This window comes from Enhydra lutris, unplaced genomic scaffold, assembly GCF_002288905.1.
Source record: "Enhydra lutris kenyoni isolate GAN:26980312 unplaced genomic scaffold, ASM228890v2 scaffoldscaffold5, whole genome shotgun sequence".
NCBI classification, from domain to species: domain Eukaryota; kingdom Metazoa; phylum Chordata; class Mammalia; order Carnivora; family Mustelidae; genus Enhydra; species Enhydra lutris.
Window position 1 is genome coordinate 40,985,572 of NW_019154089.1, and position 16,606 is coordinate 41,002,177.

Sequence of the window (16,606 nt, forward strand, 5' to 3'; positions counted from 1 at the left end):
TCTCCTTTCTCCACATCTTCACCAACATCTGTGTTTTCTGCATTGTTAATTTTAATTATTCTGACATAGTAGTTTTTATTTCTATTTCCCTGATGATGAGTGATGTTGAGCATCTTTTCATTTGTCCGTTAGCCATTTGTATGTCTTTGGAAAAATGTCTGTTCACATCTTCTGCACATTTTTTAACTGGATTATTTGTCTTTTGGGTGTTGAGTTTGATAAGTTCTTTGTATGTTTTTGGTTACTAACCCTTTACCATATATGTCATTTGCAAATATCTTCTCTCATTTCAGAGGCTGCCTTTCAGTTTTGTTGATTATTTCCTTCACTGTGCAGAAGGTTTTATTTTTTTTAAGATTTTTTATTTATTTATTTGACAGACAGAAATTACAAGTAGGCAGAGAGGCAGGCAGAGAGAGTGGAGGAAGCAGGCTCCCTGCTGAGCAGAGAGCCCAATGCGGGGCTCGATCCCAGGACCCTAGAATCATGACCTGAGCCAAAGGCAGAGGCTTTAACCCACTGAGCCACCGAGGCACCCCAGAAGCTTTTATCTTGATGAAGTCCCAATAGTTCACTTTTGCTTTGGTTTCCCTTGCTTCTGGAAACATGTCTAGTAAGAAGTTGCTATGGTTGAGGTCAAAGAGATTACTGCCTGTGTTCTCCTCTAGGATTTTGATTGTTTCCTGTCTCACATTTAGGTCTTTCATTCATTTTGGATATATTTTTGAGTATGGTGTAAGAAAGTGGCCCAGTTTCATTCTTCTGCATGTTACTGTCCAGTTTTCCCAGCACCACTTGTTGAAGAGACTGTCTTTTTTCCATTGGCTATTCTTTCCTGCTTTGTCAAAGATTAGTTGACAATACGATTGTGGGTCCATTTTTGGGTTTTCTGTTCTGTTCCATTGATTTATGTGTTTGTTTTTGTGCCAGTACCAGACTGTCTTGATGACTATAGCTTTCAATTACTATCTAATTACTCTTAGTTCATGCATTTATTTTGTCTATTGTCTATCTTTCTTCGCTAAATATAAGATCTATAAAGGAGGCACTTTGCCTGTTTAGTTTTATATTGTGTTGCAATAATGAGAAGAGTGTCTCGCAAGTACAAGATCAATAAATACTTCTTTTAATATTTTATTTATTTATTTGACAGAGAGATCACAAGTAGGCAGAGAGGCAGGCAGAGAGAGAGAAAGAGAGAGAGAGAGAAGCAGGCTCCCTGCTGAGCACAGAGCCCATTGTGGGGCTCGATCTCAAGACCCTGAGATTATGATTTAGGCCGAAGGCAGAAGCTTAACCCACTGAGCGACCCAGGGGCTCCAAGATCAATAAATATTTGTTGAATGCTTACATTAATGATCAACACAAGAAATAAAAAGACAACAGAAAAACTACCAGAAGAAAAAAAATAGTATTTTATAGAAGATGAAAGGTACAAGGCAACAGAGAAATGTGAATTAGGCTTATAATGATATAACACTTTATACCTCCTATATTTGTTAAATTTATGTATCATTTAGCATATTATTCAAATATTGAATAATGAGGAGCTATGTCAAAGTAAGTGTAATCTTTTGGAAAATAATTGGGCACCTTCCTGAAAAGTTGAACAGCCAGCCATACACTTAACTAATGAGCAATTCCATTTTAAGGCATGTGCCATAGACAATGTCTTGCAAAAGTGTAATAAACAAAGTGCTAATAGTCATAATAGCATTGTTCATAATAAAACAACAAAGGAAAAAAGTCATGTCCACTGAAAAGAGAATTCATATATTAATTTTGTTGTATTCACAGTGTGGAATACTAGACAACTGTTAGAATAATTATGGAGTTGTAGCTATACACAACAACATTAATCATATAAACAAAATATTGAAAGAAAAAAACAAATTTCAGAAGCCAGTTGTATTAGGATTCCCCAGAGAAACAGAACCAATAGGACGGATATATATTTTTTGCAAGAGAAATATCTTTTGTAACATGTTAAATATATTATACATTAACAATGGCATATTTAAAGGAAGATTAATTATTTATTATTATTATTATTATATTTTATATTTTATTATATATTTATATTTTATTATTTATTTAAAGGAAGATTAATTATTAGGAGTTGGCTTACACAATTATGGAGGCTGGCAAGTCCAAAACCACAGAGCCCATGTCCCTGTTTGGGTCTGAAGGCCCAGGGCTACTGTAGAACCAGGGAGAGCCATATCCTCATTTGGAGGCCATCAGGCAGGAGAATTCTTTCTTACTCAAGGAAAGACCAGTCTTTTTTTCTATTCAGACCTTCAGCTGATTATGTGATCCCCATTCAAATTAGGGAAGGCAATCTCCTTCACTCAGTCTACAGATTTAAGTGTTGATTTCATTCTAAAACACTGTCACAAAAACAACCAGAATAATGTTTGACTAATATCTGTGTATCCTGTGGCCCCCAGGCAAGTTGACACATAAAATTAGCCATCACACCTGCATATCTGTTAAAACTCCTTTTTTATAAAACTCAAAATGAGGAAATATTAACCATTAAATTCAATAGAAAAACTTCTATATGTCCTAAAAGTAAAAATGTAAAGTCAAGCCAGAAGTCAGCATCAAAAGGCAAGGGATTGATGCTCAGACAAATTTGAAAGAAATCCATTGTGATCAAAATTGGGGGACTGGGAAGGAGGGGAGTGACAATTAGGGAAAATTACACTGTGCAAAATCAACATATTTTATATAAATTTTTAAAGTATGACATTGGTACAAGGATAGATAAGGAGACTGAGAAAAATGAGAAAGAAGTTCATATCCCTCAAATTACAGACATTATATATATATATATACATATATTTATTTATTTATAAAAATGTACATACATATATATGAAATATATAAGTTCTTATGCATTTTATATTATTAAATATTCCTAGAAAAATAGAGATAAAATAAGACATCTGTTTCTTCAATGATGTCTATAATCTATCAGAATACAAACAGATAAACATCGTTTAGTTGATATTGTTATATCAATTGTTACATGTAATCATATTCAGGAGTAATTAATAAAGGAAAATAAATTGTTACATGTAATCATGAGGGAAATAAATTGTTACATGTAATCATATTCAGGAGTAATTAAGTAATGGCATCACACAGTTTGGGAGGCATTTATTAATACTGAAAATTAAGTACAAAAAGCTAAGTGTAGTCACTTAGATAATTAAATATAAAAGGGTATATAACATGTCAAAAAAGGATTATTTCTCTTGAAAAATTATTTCACTCTTTTTTTTCCTCAAGATTGCAATAAGGAATATATTATTTATAATGAAGCTATCTTTGGACAAATATGAAGTCTCATTCCAGTATTAATGCTGGAATGACAAGCATGAAGCCCTAACTTCATGTTACAGTGTGGTTCCCAAGAGTCACAATTACAACTATGTAGGGACAAAAACTGTTTTATCATTGATTACCTAATGGCTTTGATGTCATACTATATTTGGTAGAAAACAACTATAATCTCTATCAGTTTGTTATCTGCTATTAAAATACTGTTATGCAAGATATGGACTCTATATGTAAACTGTGTGAGATAACATATTCCAAGAAATAATGAGACATAAAAATTTATAGAAATAGCAAAAATATTTAAGGGGGAATAAATTAAAGACAAAAGAAAATATTTCCCTATGTATAAGTTACACATACATAAAAAGTGACTATGGACCCTTCTAATTTAAAGTATTGGGATTGTTTGGTAATTTATTGCCACTTAAAACCTGGCTCTTCATTGATTCAGTAAGGTATTTTTCCATCCGGTCTTTTCTTATATTCACTTAAAATGTGTAGTATTAATAGAAGTATTCCATGACTTGTTTACCATTTGAAATACATAAAAATGTACTTGGCCTCAGGGTACCTTGTGCGAAAGTCATCTCCATTTTTATGTAAATTAAAATGTCAAGCACAGATCAAAGAGTGCTCTAATTCAATGGGCATATGTATGTGAAGATACAAATTCATACATCTTCAAGTTTCAGTCAGACAGCATTTGCTTAGTGCTTACACATGACAGCATATTGTGGAGAGTTTATTACAGATAACAGTTGTGAACCAAAAATAAAACTGGTATTTATGTATCTATTTGCTGTTAATTATTCTTTAAAAAATTTGTGTAGTGCTGGGGCGCCTGGGTGGCTCAGTGGGTTAAAGCCTCTGCCTTCCGCTCAGGTCATGATCCCAGGGTTCTGGGATCAAGCCCCACATCGGGCTCTCTGCTCAGTGGGGAGCCTGCTTCCCCCTCTCTCTCTGCCTGCCTCTCTGCCTACTTGTGATCTCTGTCAAATAAATAAAATAAAAATCCCTTAAAAAAAATTGTGTAGTGCTTAATATAACCCAGGTGCGGTTATCGTCTATGAACTTTAGGTTGGTACTCTGTATCTTCATTCAAAAGAGAGGAAACAAACAGAGTTTAAGTAATTTTCCCATTGTTGGACAATGGGAAATTTGAATCAAATGAAATTTGAATCAAATCCTTCTGACTTGGAACCTGCATTGTGAACCATGGTATGCATTGTTACAGATATAATTGTTCTAATAATGGTTATTGTTATTTATGCTATGATAATACATATTATTCTTTATTGAAATAATTCTTGAAAACACAGATATGAAAGCAAGAAAAAAAAACATGCACAATTCCAGCACTGCTGGTAAATACTATCAGCATTTTACTTTGTGGCTCCCAAATTTTTATATATGATAAAATCTAATTGAATTAATTTATAACTTTAAAGTTGGCATTATAATCTATCCAGATTTTGTTACCTGTCTTTCTCAGTAAATATTTACCATTACAACAAATCCAGACCCACATTATCCTTTTAATAACTGTGAAGTATAATTGTATGGATACATATTATAGTATTTTCTAAGCCACATTGTTAGACATTGGGTTGATTCTTATTTTTAACTATTATAAGCAATGTTTTCAAAGCTGCAGTAGTAAAATCATACTTTGAAAACTTGTTCCCTGATCTCCTTTTTGAGCATAGTGCCCAAATGACTAATTTTACAAATGGTCAGACACATATAATGGCATGTGCTTCTTCTAACAGCCTAAACCTAGACCAAATTTGTTGCATACCTACATTTCCAGTCTTTTTTACTTAGTTATTTTAACATTCTTATCATATCTAAACTGTAGGGATCAACATCTGCAAAGAAAATACTGTGTGTTTCAGTGGTGAGGGATTTAGAGAATGTTAACACATATTAGATAAGTCCCTACACTAAATGAGACATTTAAAAAAATAACTACATGGAAAGATAATTAATGATATAGTATGTTGAATTATAAGTCACTATTGGTAAAGACTATACCCCTTCTAGTAAAACACAGGTAGTTCTTTGCCTGGAACAGTTTAAATGCTTTTGAACTAGATAATAAATTAAAACACACATTCCACAAATACATTTAAAATAAGTAGTATTAAGCATTACTGGCATTTACACAAAAAGAAAAATCATAGTTTTTCTTGAATGTCTCAAATGTCAAGCCAAGGAACTCAACTGAACGATTTTGAGCAGATGAAACCAGACATAATATCCAGGGTAAATCCTCTAAATGATTGCCTACACATAGGGTTTATAATAATTGTGAAATGTCTAGACTGTACCCGATTCAACAAAACTTTTAAAAGCAATCAAACAAATAGCATGTGGAAAGGCACTGAGCAGAAACAATCAACAAGAAAGGTACATGGATTCCAGAATCAAAATGGTTGTCCAGGAGGATGGCAGTCCTTGTACATAGTACATGAGGAAACAAGGTACCCTCAAAGAGTAAGTTAAGGCTCCTTTTTTTCTTTATCAGAGCATGTACTTGTTCAATAGGTCACCCTATGGCTTTAAATTTGGGGGTTCTTCATTGTATAACATTCATTACCCGAGTCCCTGCCATTTTGATGAATAGAAGCAAACTATTTATTAATGAACCAACCCCTTTAGAAAATTAATTCCTAAGGAAACATATCTCCTAGTTAATAATGGCATTTCTAATGTTTATTTTGTGTTCATTCTTTTGATGATGATTATTATAAACATGCAACAATATATCCAATAATACCCAAAATTGCCAGGTATACTCTAACCACTAGCTACAGTTGTGCTAGGATAAAATATCAACACCTAATACAAAAAACAAAACTCCTCATCTAACTGTCAAACTTACTCTTTTCCCTCCTCTTCTTGATGTTGTAGTACATGGGCCTTATTGCACTTCCTATAATAACTATGCTCTTTACTGCTTCAGAACTTTTTCGTAAGAAATCTCTCACCCCTTTCCCCAAAATATCTACCCAATATAGTCAGCACATACGTAGTTCCTCTTCTGGCCTAACCTTTAATTTACCTTTTTAGGAAAGAATTTTCTGGTTTTGTAATATTCATAAGTCCCTCCTTTATGGGTAATCTCTTACTTCCCCATTTATTTTTTCCTGATGAAACTTACTATAACTCATAGTCATATAATTTTTGTATAATGCACTAGTTAGAAATGTTTACCTGCTTCGAATATATTCTAAAAGTAAATTAAGACATAAGAACATTTAGGGTTTGCTGAACAAGAGTCTAGAAATGGTTGATCCTAAGTCTAATTTGGTAACTAAGTGTCAAGGCTCTGGGTTGGCATTTCTGCATCACCTTAGTCCTTCTCTGAATTTCCAAGATGGCAGCCACAATTGAAAACACTATGGCTACACATCAGTTATCCCTGTAATAAGAAAGCAAATGGCATTCTTCTGACAAGACCTTCTCCTTAGCAGGGAAGAAAATATCTCCCAGAACCCTTTCTTCTATATCTCCTTGGTAGGAGCTGGTCTCCTATCCATCCCTAGGTTAATCAAAAGCAAAGAGGAATGAGAACACTATGGCCTAATTCCAAACATGTTGATAGCATTCTATTTAGGGAGTTCTCAAAATGTCTATTTGGGCTTAGACAACTCTTTTGTCAGTCTACAACTGCACAATTTCCACATGAGAAATTGCATAGGAGGAGGAGGAATTGACATATGAAGAGACAATGAGAGATGGTTGCTTAGCATATTAAGTCTGAGAAAATAGTCATGAATTAAATAAGTGAAAATTGTAGAAAAAGTTGGAATTATTTGATCAACTCTTAGTTCAGTAATCATTCTATAGCATTCATGGCAATCATGTATTCTATGCTTGAAATTTTTCAGACATGAAATCTTATTATTTTCCATATCACTTATTTGACTTTGTATTGTTTTAAAATTATTATCTTATTTCTCGTATTTTTCCACAAGATGTAATGGAATTTGCCTTAGCCACTTCTTTTGTGATATACTTTCTTGAACACTTCTTGATACCTCAGGGTTTCTTTTTTCTTTTTGTTTTTGGTGTATTCTAGTCAGTTAAAGCCATCTTAGAAAAACATGATTTCTGTAATGCACACAAAAAGGAATCACCTCTTCTATTCTGAAAATTTTGTATATGAAGTTTCACTCTTAAATCTACATTACTTTTTTTTTTAATTTCAGTAGGCATTTTACTCTAATTACTTACATTTAACTTGTATTCAACCAAATACTTAGCCATTTTTTATATAAACTACTTGTAAGCCAGGTTTGGGGACTATATATTTGTTGTTGGTTTTGTTTTGTTTATTTTTAGTAAATATTTTTATATTTATAGTTAAGGTATGTTGAAATGACAGTCAATTAACTTCTTACCTTTCTTTTACAAAACTCACTTATGACAATTTTCTCACTACTAACACTTGGCTATTTCTGAGATTTTTAAGACTCTCATGAACTTTTTAGACACAAAATCTATCACCAAGTATGATTGCAATCCAGTTTTGAGTAAAATCTGATAAGCAGCACCTTTTTAAACACTATAGAAATCACTAGTTAGATTGTTAACAAGGTAAAGCAGTGTTTTGTGTTAAGTCACCTGAGACGACTCCCGGGTGAGAGTGATTCATCAGTACCAAATGAACACTGCTTTTAATAAGCTTCAAATCCATGGATCTATACTATTAGTCACCTAACATTTCCCCCCATTTTTCCATAAGTAAAATGGAAATATCGTGAAGTACTGGATCATTTGCCTTGCTGAGATGAAAACCATGCATTTTAGATCTTTCCTTGGATGTGGAAGATTAGTAAAATTACTATAAATTAAAATAGGATGAGATTTGGTTGGAATTGATGTTTATGTATTCCTCTGTTAGAGACCCACTTTATTAATTCTTCCAGAGATTAATGGCAGATGACCTTAGCAATTTATAGAATTTACCTTTGTAACAAAGAGAGAGAGAGATTCTATCTCAGTTCTTCTGCTGTAGTTCCAAGTAGTACCATTCTCAAGAGTTATGATAATGGCTTCACAATCACATATTCAAATTCTTTCAGAAATCTAGGGTTTGAATGCCTGACGATGGTAATATTATCCCAGCAGAAAATTATTTAAAATACTTGTTTCATCTCTTGTAAAAGAAACCAAAACATTTTGACAAAATCTCCCCTTTTTAACAAGAGTGGAAGTGTTCTCTCTGCAAAAAAACTTTCAATTGTAACTAAAAGTAACATCTGGGGTGCCTGGGTGGTGCAGTAGGTTAAGCCTCAGATTCTTGCTTTCAGCTCGGATCATGATCTGAGACTCTGTGCTCAGCATGGCGTCCACTTAGGATTCTCCCTTCCCATCTGCCCCTCTACCCCAACCCTAAAATAAATAAATAAATACATGAATACATAAACAAACAAATACATCTAGCTCTAAAAAAATAAAAATAACATCTATTCCTTTTTATCCCATCCATACCCAGTATATATGCAAATTTAGATTGTCAGACTTCCCTTACTAACTAAAACATTATAAAAACATTGGCCTATCACATTAAAGTGCAAAGACATTGTTAAGCTATGAATCTAGCAATATTTCTTTGTCCCTGATTGAGGGAAATATAGAAAAGACCTGGAAATATATATATATATATATATATATATATATTTCATATATATATTCAATATAACAACTTTTTTTGAAAAAACAGATAATAAAAAATATAGTGAAACTTTAGTTCCTGATTATGATTATTTTGGGATGATAATTAAGCTCCAAATAGATGGGTGAAAAGGAAAACTAGGATCAAAGGATGTATTCCTAACTCTGCCTCTACTACTCAAGCATAATGCTGAATGTGTCACTCTAAGACCTCACTCACTTATCTTCAAAATGAGAGGTCTATTAAAAAAGAAAAATCTGAGTTCCCTCTCATCTCTGAAATTTGATAATTCTAAATTCTCAGCTCTCCACATTTATTTTTCTGATCTTTTTTTTTTTTTTTTTGATTTTTTTGACCACCTGAATTTTTTTTTTTTTAAGTAGCTGGTTAAATATCGTGTATAAAAACATCAATACATCCTGTTCCTGACTTTTTTTTTTTCTTCTGTATTTGACCACTACGTATCTGAACTGATAAACTGAATTTAATCTATGGTGCCTAACACATTCTTGCAATGACTAATCTTTATCAATCACCAAAGTTTGTTGTGCTAACTTTGAAATAGCTGTTGATAATGTAGTTATTTCATCCAATTGTAACAAAAAGAATTTAATGAGTGTTTGAAGTGTGTGTGATTATGCTATTTGAAAATTATACATTTTCCAAGATAAGGATTAAACACAAATCAAAGGAAGTCAATATTTCATTATGAATGGAAGTGATTATATGTAATCGGCAAACTTTGAAGCTTTCTGCACTAGCTTACTGAATAATCAACACTGTGGTTTTGTCAGTATCAGTAGGATTGCACTTTTGTAGCTTTTGAAATGACTGCTGTTTGCAAAGTTGAAGGTAAAGAGGAAAGTTTGTTTTCCCACCAACATTTCATTGATTGTTTGCTCTTCATGGAGAGTTTGTGACACTTTATCTCCCTGGCAGCTGGACTTTTTACCTGTCTTATATGGAGTGGTTTCATTAGAACCTAATTGATTTTGCAGTTGATGAACTCAGTGCTAGTATGTGTTGTCTCTTATAAACTATTTTCTACACGGACCTTCTTTCTTCTAGGGATATGAGAATAATTGACCCAGTATTTAAATAACAGTGTACTAAAATAGTAAAAAATTACTTTGATCCAGTTCCAATGTGGTGTTTGTTTCTTATCTAAAGCAAAGATATTTCCTACATCACTCCTTGCCGAGTTTTATCTCACAAAGGTTGATTATTAAAAAGTGATGAAAGTTTATGTAATTCATTTTGGATGTCAAACAATGGTTTTGCAAAATGGGAGACAACCATAGCATGCAATCTAAAAATAGTCTTATGAACATTGATGAGTTGTCATGTTTTTCATAGGTAAACCATAATGTTCGTTTCTACGTTATCTCTTACCTCTAAATATTGTGTGTGTGTGTGTGTGTGTGTGTGTGTGTGTGTGTGTGTGTGTGGTGTGTCTGTGTGTGTTTGTTTTTTATGTCTGGACTTTTCCATGGTGACTTTTCAGCATTTAGACAATATTTTTGGCTCTTTTCTTTATGAAAAATGTTTTTAAAGTCAAAATTACAACTTGATGTACGTGGTAGTTCTTTTATCAAACTCAGTATACCCACTGCCCTATTGTATGAAAAATACAGAGTGTTTGACTTTCCATAAGGAAACTCCAAGACTTAATGAGCTAAAGAAAGCCCTAAGTGAAATCCACTGGCCTATTATTTTGTTGTCCATGGGATTTAATAACCATGTGGAAAAGCATTGTTAAGCGTACTAGAGGGTGGCCCCTTCAGGTAAAATCTTAAATATACCAGCAAAGCAAAATGGGGACCTCCTCTCTCTATTCATTTTTAATCTCTTTCTTTCAGGGGCATGAAATTCATAACTTCAAGTTGATTAAATTAAAAATTCAATTAACTATATATTTTTAAGTGGACACTTGCTTTGAACAGAATAGCATCTTCTGAATTATAAACAGGTTTCAGAAGACATATATACCAGACATAGCCATTGCCATTTTCTATGAGAAGTTATTTAGCATGTTTTAAATCAAGATTTAATATGCACTCCAAAGATCAAAGAACCAATAGTTAAAAGCTAAATAAGAATATCTTTGTGTAATTTTCTACTATTCTGTTATACTGAGGATAAAAGACTATCCAGAATGTTTTGTCCAAAAAGTATCCTTTTATCATTTCTGTTTTTAAACTTTTCCTGTGCACTAATAATTCTCTAACATTTGACCCTTATTTTAAATCAAATTACATGATATGTAATTCTTTCATAAAATTCTGCATTATAGGAAAACATGTTGTACTTCTAGCAAGAATTATGTTAAAACTAGCTTAGCATTGTCTTTATCTTGGCATCTGAAGTAAATATATATCTAGAAGAAAAAATATATAAAACTTTAAGAGGTCCTAAAGCTATCTTTTAACATTTTATAGAGATCAAACAGCTTTTAGTAAAATATTATATTAAATTTGAAACTACTTGTGGAGGTTGTATTTTTTTAAAGATGTAAATTAAATGTGTAAGTATAAAGCAAATTAACAAATAAAAAGTGTTAACATTGAACTTAGGTATATGTTCCCAGAGCTAATAACATAAATTAAAGTAAGGCTTTCAGGTACTTGGATAAACAAACAGGATTCTGAAATATATCCTCAGTCACTTCCATCAGGGACATGGGAAGCTCCAACTTTCATCATGTCCTGTCAAGTGGTTTGGTTTATTGAAAAGTCTAAATTATACACTACAAAAGCAATACCCAGAAATGCAGAGAATTTAGTCATTGAGATGATAAAAAATCACAGTTGGTGTTTGAATTTTTTAAGGACAAGTGTTATCTCACATATTTGATGTTTGAATTTTTTAAAAACAAGAGTTATCTCCTGTATTTGAATTCTTAGCACTTACTGTATGACTTAGGACTTGCTCTGTGGTTGGTAGTCAGCATGTACTTATCATGTTTGTTATTGTTGAGTTAGTAGCTGATTCCCATAAAGCAATACTAAGCAGGCTAGAAAGAAGAGATGGAGTCCATTACATTTCTTTGAACTTGTGGCTGATTTGTTAAGAATACTATGTTATATGTTAAGATTTGGCTAAGTAACCAATGCATATTTCTGTATTTATTCTATATCCCGAGAGTCATAAATAGTTATTACTTATCTGAATAACATAAGGAAGTATTACTGGTAAATTTTTAGTTACAGAGATATCTATACCATCCTGTGGGTTAGTTTTCAGTGACATCAAATGCAGTCATACGCCTGTCTTATATAAAAGAGCTGAGATGCCTGGGTAGCACGGTTGGTTAAGTGTCAGACTCTTGGTTTCAGCTTAGGTCATAATCTCAGGGTTGTGAGATCAAGTCCCTTGTAAAGTCCCACATAAAGCCCCACATCATGCTTCATGTTCAGTGTGGAGTCTGCTTGAGATTTTCTCTCTCCCTCTCCTTCTGCCCCTTCTGCTCGTGCTCTCTCTTTCCCTCTGAAAAACATAAATAAATCTTAAAAAGTAAAATAAAATAAAAAATAAAAGGTTCTGACAGTCAAAGAGTGTGCCCCTCACTTAATATTTTGGATCGTGATTATCTGGACATTCTAAAAAGACATGACCGATGACATTTTCTTACTTCATGCACAGGCACCTCCCCCCACCGCCAGGACAATATTTTTAATGAACACTTCTATAACACTTCCCATGCTCTAAATCATAGTTATTAAGGATAAAATTTAATGCTAGATAATTTTTTGGACCCTCACAAATGCAATATGATAAAAATATCAGTTTTTATTTTCTTTGTATTTATGTGTGAGAAATAGCTAAAAAACCAGAAGTAAGAAATATATATTTAAGTGAGAAATTTCTTCTATGAATTCTCTCTCCAAAGCAAAAAATAAGGTATGACCACTGGTATGGTAACAACGGAAGCACTGTGATCGACGTGTAGAATCCAAGTACTCTTGCTTGGTCTTTAAGAAGATCTGAAAATACTGCTACCAGAGCTTCACCATTACATGTGGCAGGAAAGCACAGTGGTCAAGAAGAGAAAATTCTTCAGGAGACCCATAGGAGTTCAAATGAGGTTTGTTTTAAATAGCATGATACTTAGATTCCATTTCTTTTGTCATTTTTGCTCCAAAATTGAGGAGAGTGAAGTCAATATCAGATTCCTGAAGTCTCAACTTTTATTTTTTCAAAAATTTTTTCATACTGTCTTAGAGGTTTACTCTCTGGAGAGATTTTTTCCCCCTAAAAGAATGCACAACTCATCTGGAAGAGATTTTAGTGAGCACACTGACTCACCCCTTCAGTTAACAGAGAAGGAAAGAATCTAGAAAGATTGGTGAATTTTAAGGATAATGCAGCAAGGTAGTTAAATACCTTGAAATAGAATAATTACCTACAACTTACCTTCATTTTTTCCCCACAGTGCTAAACATATATCCTAAGATTTATTAGACATTCAAATTTTTATGAAAAGTTAAAATAAAGGTTTTAGTTTACTTATCTTTTTGCCTTTTCTTCTTGACTTTTAACTTTTACTTCTTCTTTAACTACTTACCAAATTCTGTCAACTGAGGCATCAATGTCTAGGCTCTCTTTCCAAAGATAGAATAGTTTTGACATCACAATTTACATAAACTTTTTTTATTAACATATAATGTATTATTTGTTCCAGGGGTACAGGTCTGTGACTAATCATTCTTACACAATACACAGTGCTCACCATAATACACAACCTCTCCAGTGTCCACCACCCAGCCACCCCATTCCTCCGACTCCCTCTGCACTCCAGCAACTCTCGGTTTGTTTCCTGAGACTGAGTGTCCTATGTTTTGTCTCCCTCTCTGGTTTCTTCTTGTTTCATTTTTTTTCTCTTCCCCTAGGATCCTCTCCTGTTTCTCAAATTCCACATACCAATGAGATCATATGATAATTGTCTTTCTGTGATTGACTTATTTCACTTAGCATAAACCCTCTAGTTCTATCCACATCATTGCAAATGGCAAGATTTCATTTTTCACGGCTGCATAATATTCCTGTGTGTGTGTGTGCGCACGCATGCGCGCATCTTCTTTACCCATTTATCTGTTGATTTATTGAACATTTCTTAAATGTATTAGTCTTGTTCAGAATTAAGGTAAGATTTTTAAGTATCAATTAAATTTTTTTGAAAATTAAAGTATTTTATAATAGGATTAAGCAACATTTTTAATCATTTGACTTTATTTCATAGAGCAGTTTAAACTTTATGGAAATACTGAGTAGGAGGTGCAAAGATCATATACTCATTCTCTAATCCACTCTACCAAGGTTTCCTCTATTATGAACCTCTTGAATTGCTGCATTTGTTACTATTGATAAACCCAATCTGATACACTATTATTAACTTAAAGCCCAGTTTTTTACATTAAAGTTTACTATGTTGTACAATTCTATGGGTTTCTCCAAATGCATGTCATACACCCACCATTATAATACTATATATAGTCTCATGAAAAATGATTTCACTACCCTAACACTCCTCTGTGTCCCACAACCCTCTCTCCAACCACTGAGCTTTTTTAAAATTATTTAAACCAGTAGTTGTTTGGTTTTTTTTTCTTTTTTAAGATTTTTTTCATTCATTTGAGAGAGAGAGAGAGAGACAGAGATAACAACAGAGCACAAGTGGGGAGGAGAAGCGGCTCCTGGCTGAGCAGGGAGGAGGGCATGGGGCTGGATCCCAGGACCCTGAGATCATGACCTGAGCTGAAGACAGATTCTTAATTACCTGAGCTACCCAGGCACTGATCTTTTTACTGTCTCCATAATTTGTCTTTTCCAAGATGTTATATTGTTGGGATCATAAGATGTCTAATCCTTTCAGACTAGCTTCTTTCAGTTAGCAATAAGCATAGAGTTTAAGGCTCTTCCATGTCTTTTTGTGGCTTGCTAAGTCATCTATTTTTATTGTCTAGTGGTTTGCCATTTTATGGATATACCACAGTTTGGGTTTTTTTGTCATTGTTGTTCTGTTTTTTCAATATCTCTTCCCCCATTGAAGGTCATCCTATTTACTTCCAATTTTGTTCTGAATAAGGCTGTTATAAATATTTGCATAAGGTTTCTGTAGAGACACAAATTTTCAAGGCCCTTAGGTGAATACTTAGGAAAGTAAATTTCTGGACACGACTATGTTTAGCTTTGCTAATAAACTGCCGAACAGCTTTTCATAGTGTCTGTACCATTTTGCATTCCTACAAGCAACGGATGAGGCCTTCTGTTGAGCCAAGTCAAAACCACATTGAAATACCACCTTACAACAGTTAGAATGGTCAAAATCAACAAGACAGTAAACAAGTGTCAGAGAGGATGTGGAGAAAGGGGAACCCTCTTTCACTCTTGGTCCAAATGCAAATTGCTGCTGCCACTTTGGAAAATAGTGTGGAGATTCCTTAAGAAATTATAAATAGAGCTACCCTATGACCCTGCAATTACACTACTGGGTATTTACCCCAAAGATACGGATGTAGTGAAAAGAAGGGCCATCTGTACCCCAATGTTCATAGCAGCAATGGCCATCCTCACCAGCATTTGTTGTTGGTAGTGTTTTGGATTTCAATCATTCTAATAGATATATAGTGATATCTCTTGTTTTACTTTGCAATTCCCTAATGACATATTGTGTTAAGTATCTTTCTATAGATTTGTCATCTGTACATCTTCTTTAGTGAAATATTTTTTCAGACAAGAAAAAAATATTCCATGAAAGAAAAAATTGCTAAGTTGGATTTCATTAAAATTAAAGACTTTTGCTGTGAGAGGCACCATTAGAGAATGAAAATATAAACTCTGGATTGGGAGAAAAATTTGGAAAACATGTATCTGATATAGGAATTCTATAAAAATTAGACAAAGAACTCTTAGAGCTCACAATGAGAAAACACACAACCAAATCAAGAAGTGGGCAAAGCATCTGAACAAATAATTTTTAAAAAAGAACAAATGTTACACACTCATAAGTATAAAATTAAATATATCATTCTTTTATTTTTTTAATTTAATTTTATTTTTTCAGTGTTCCAAGATTCATTGTTTATGCACCACACACAGTGCTCCATGCAATATGTGCCCTCCTTAATACCCACCACCAGGCTCACCCATCCACCTCCACTCCAAAACCCTCAGTTTGTTTCTCAGAGTCCACAGTCTCTCATGGTTCATCTCCCCCTCCCATTTCCCCCAACACCCTTCTCCTCTCCTTCTCCCAATGTCCTCCGTGTTATTCCTTATGCTCCACAAGTAAGTGACACCCTATGATAATTGACTCTCTCTGCTTGGCTTATTTCACTCAGCATAATCTCTTTCAGTCCCATCCATGTTGATATAAAAGTTGGGTATTCATCCTTTCTGATGGAGGCATAATACTCCATTGTATATATGGACCATATCTTCTTTATCCATTCGTCTGTTGAAGGGCATCTTGCCTCTTTCCACAGTTTGGCTACTGTGGCCATTGCTGCTATGAACATTGGGGTACAGATGGCCCTTCTTTTCACTACATCTGTATCTTTGGGGTAAATACCCAGT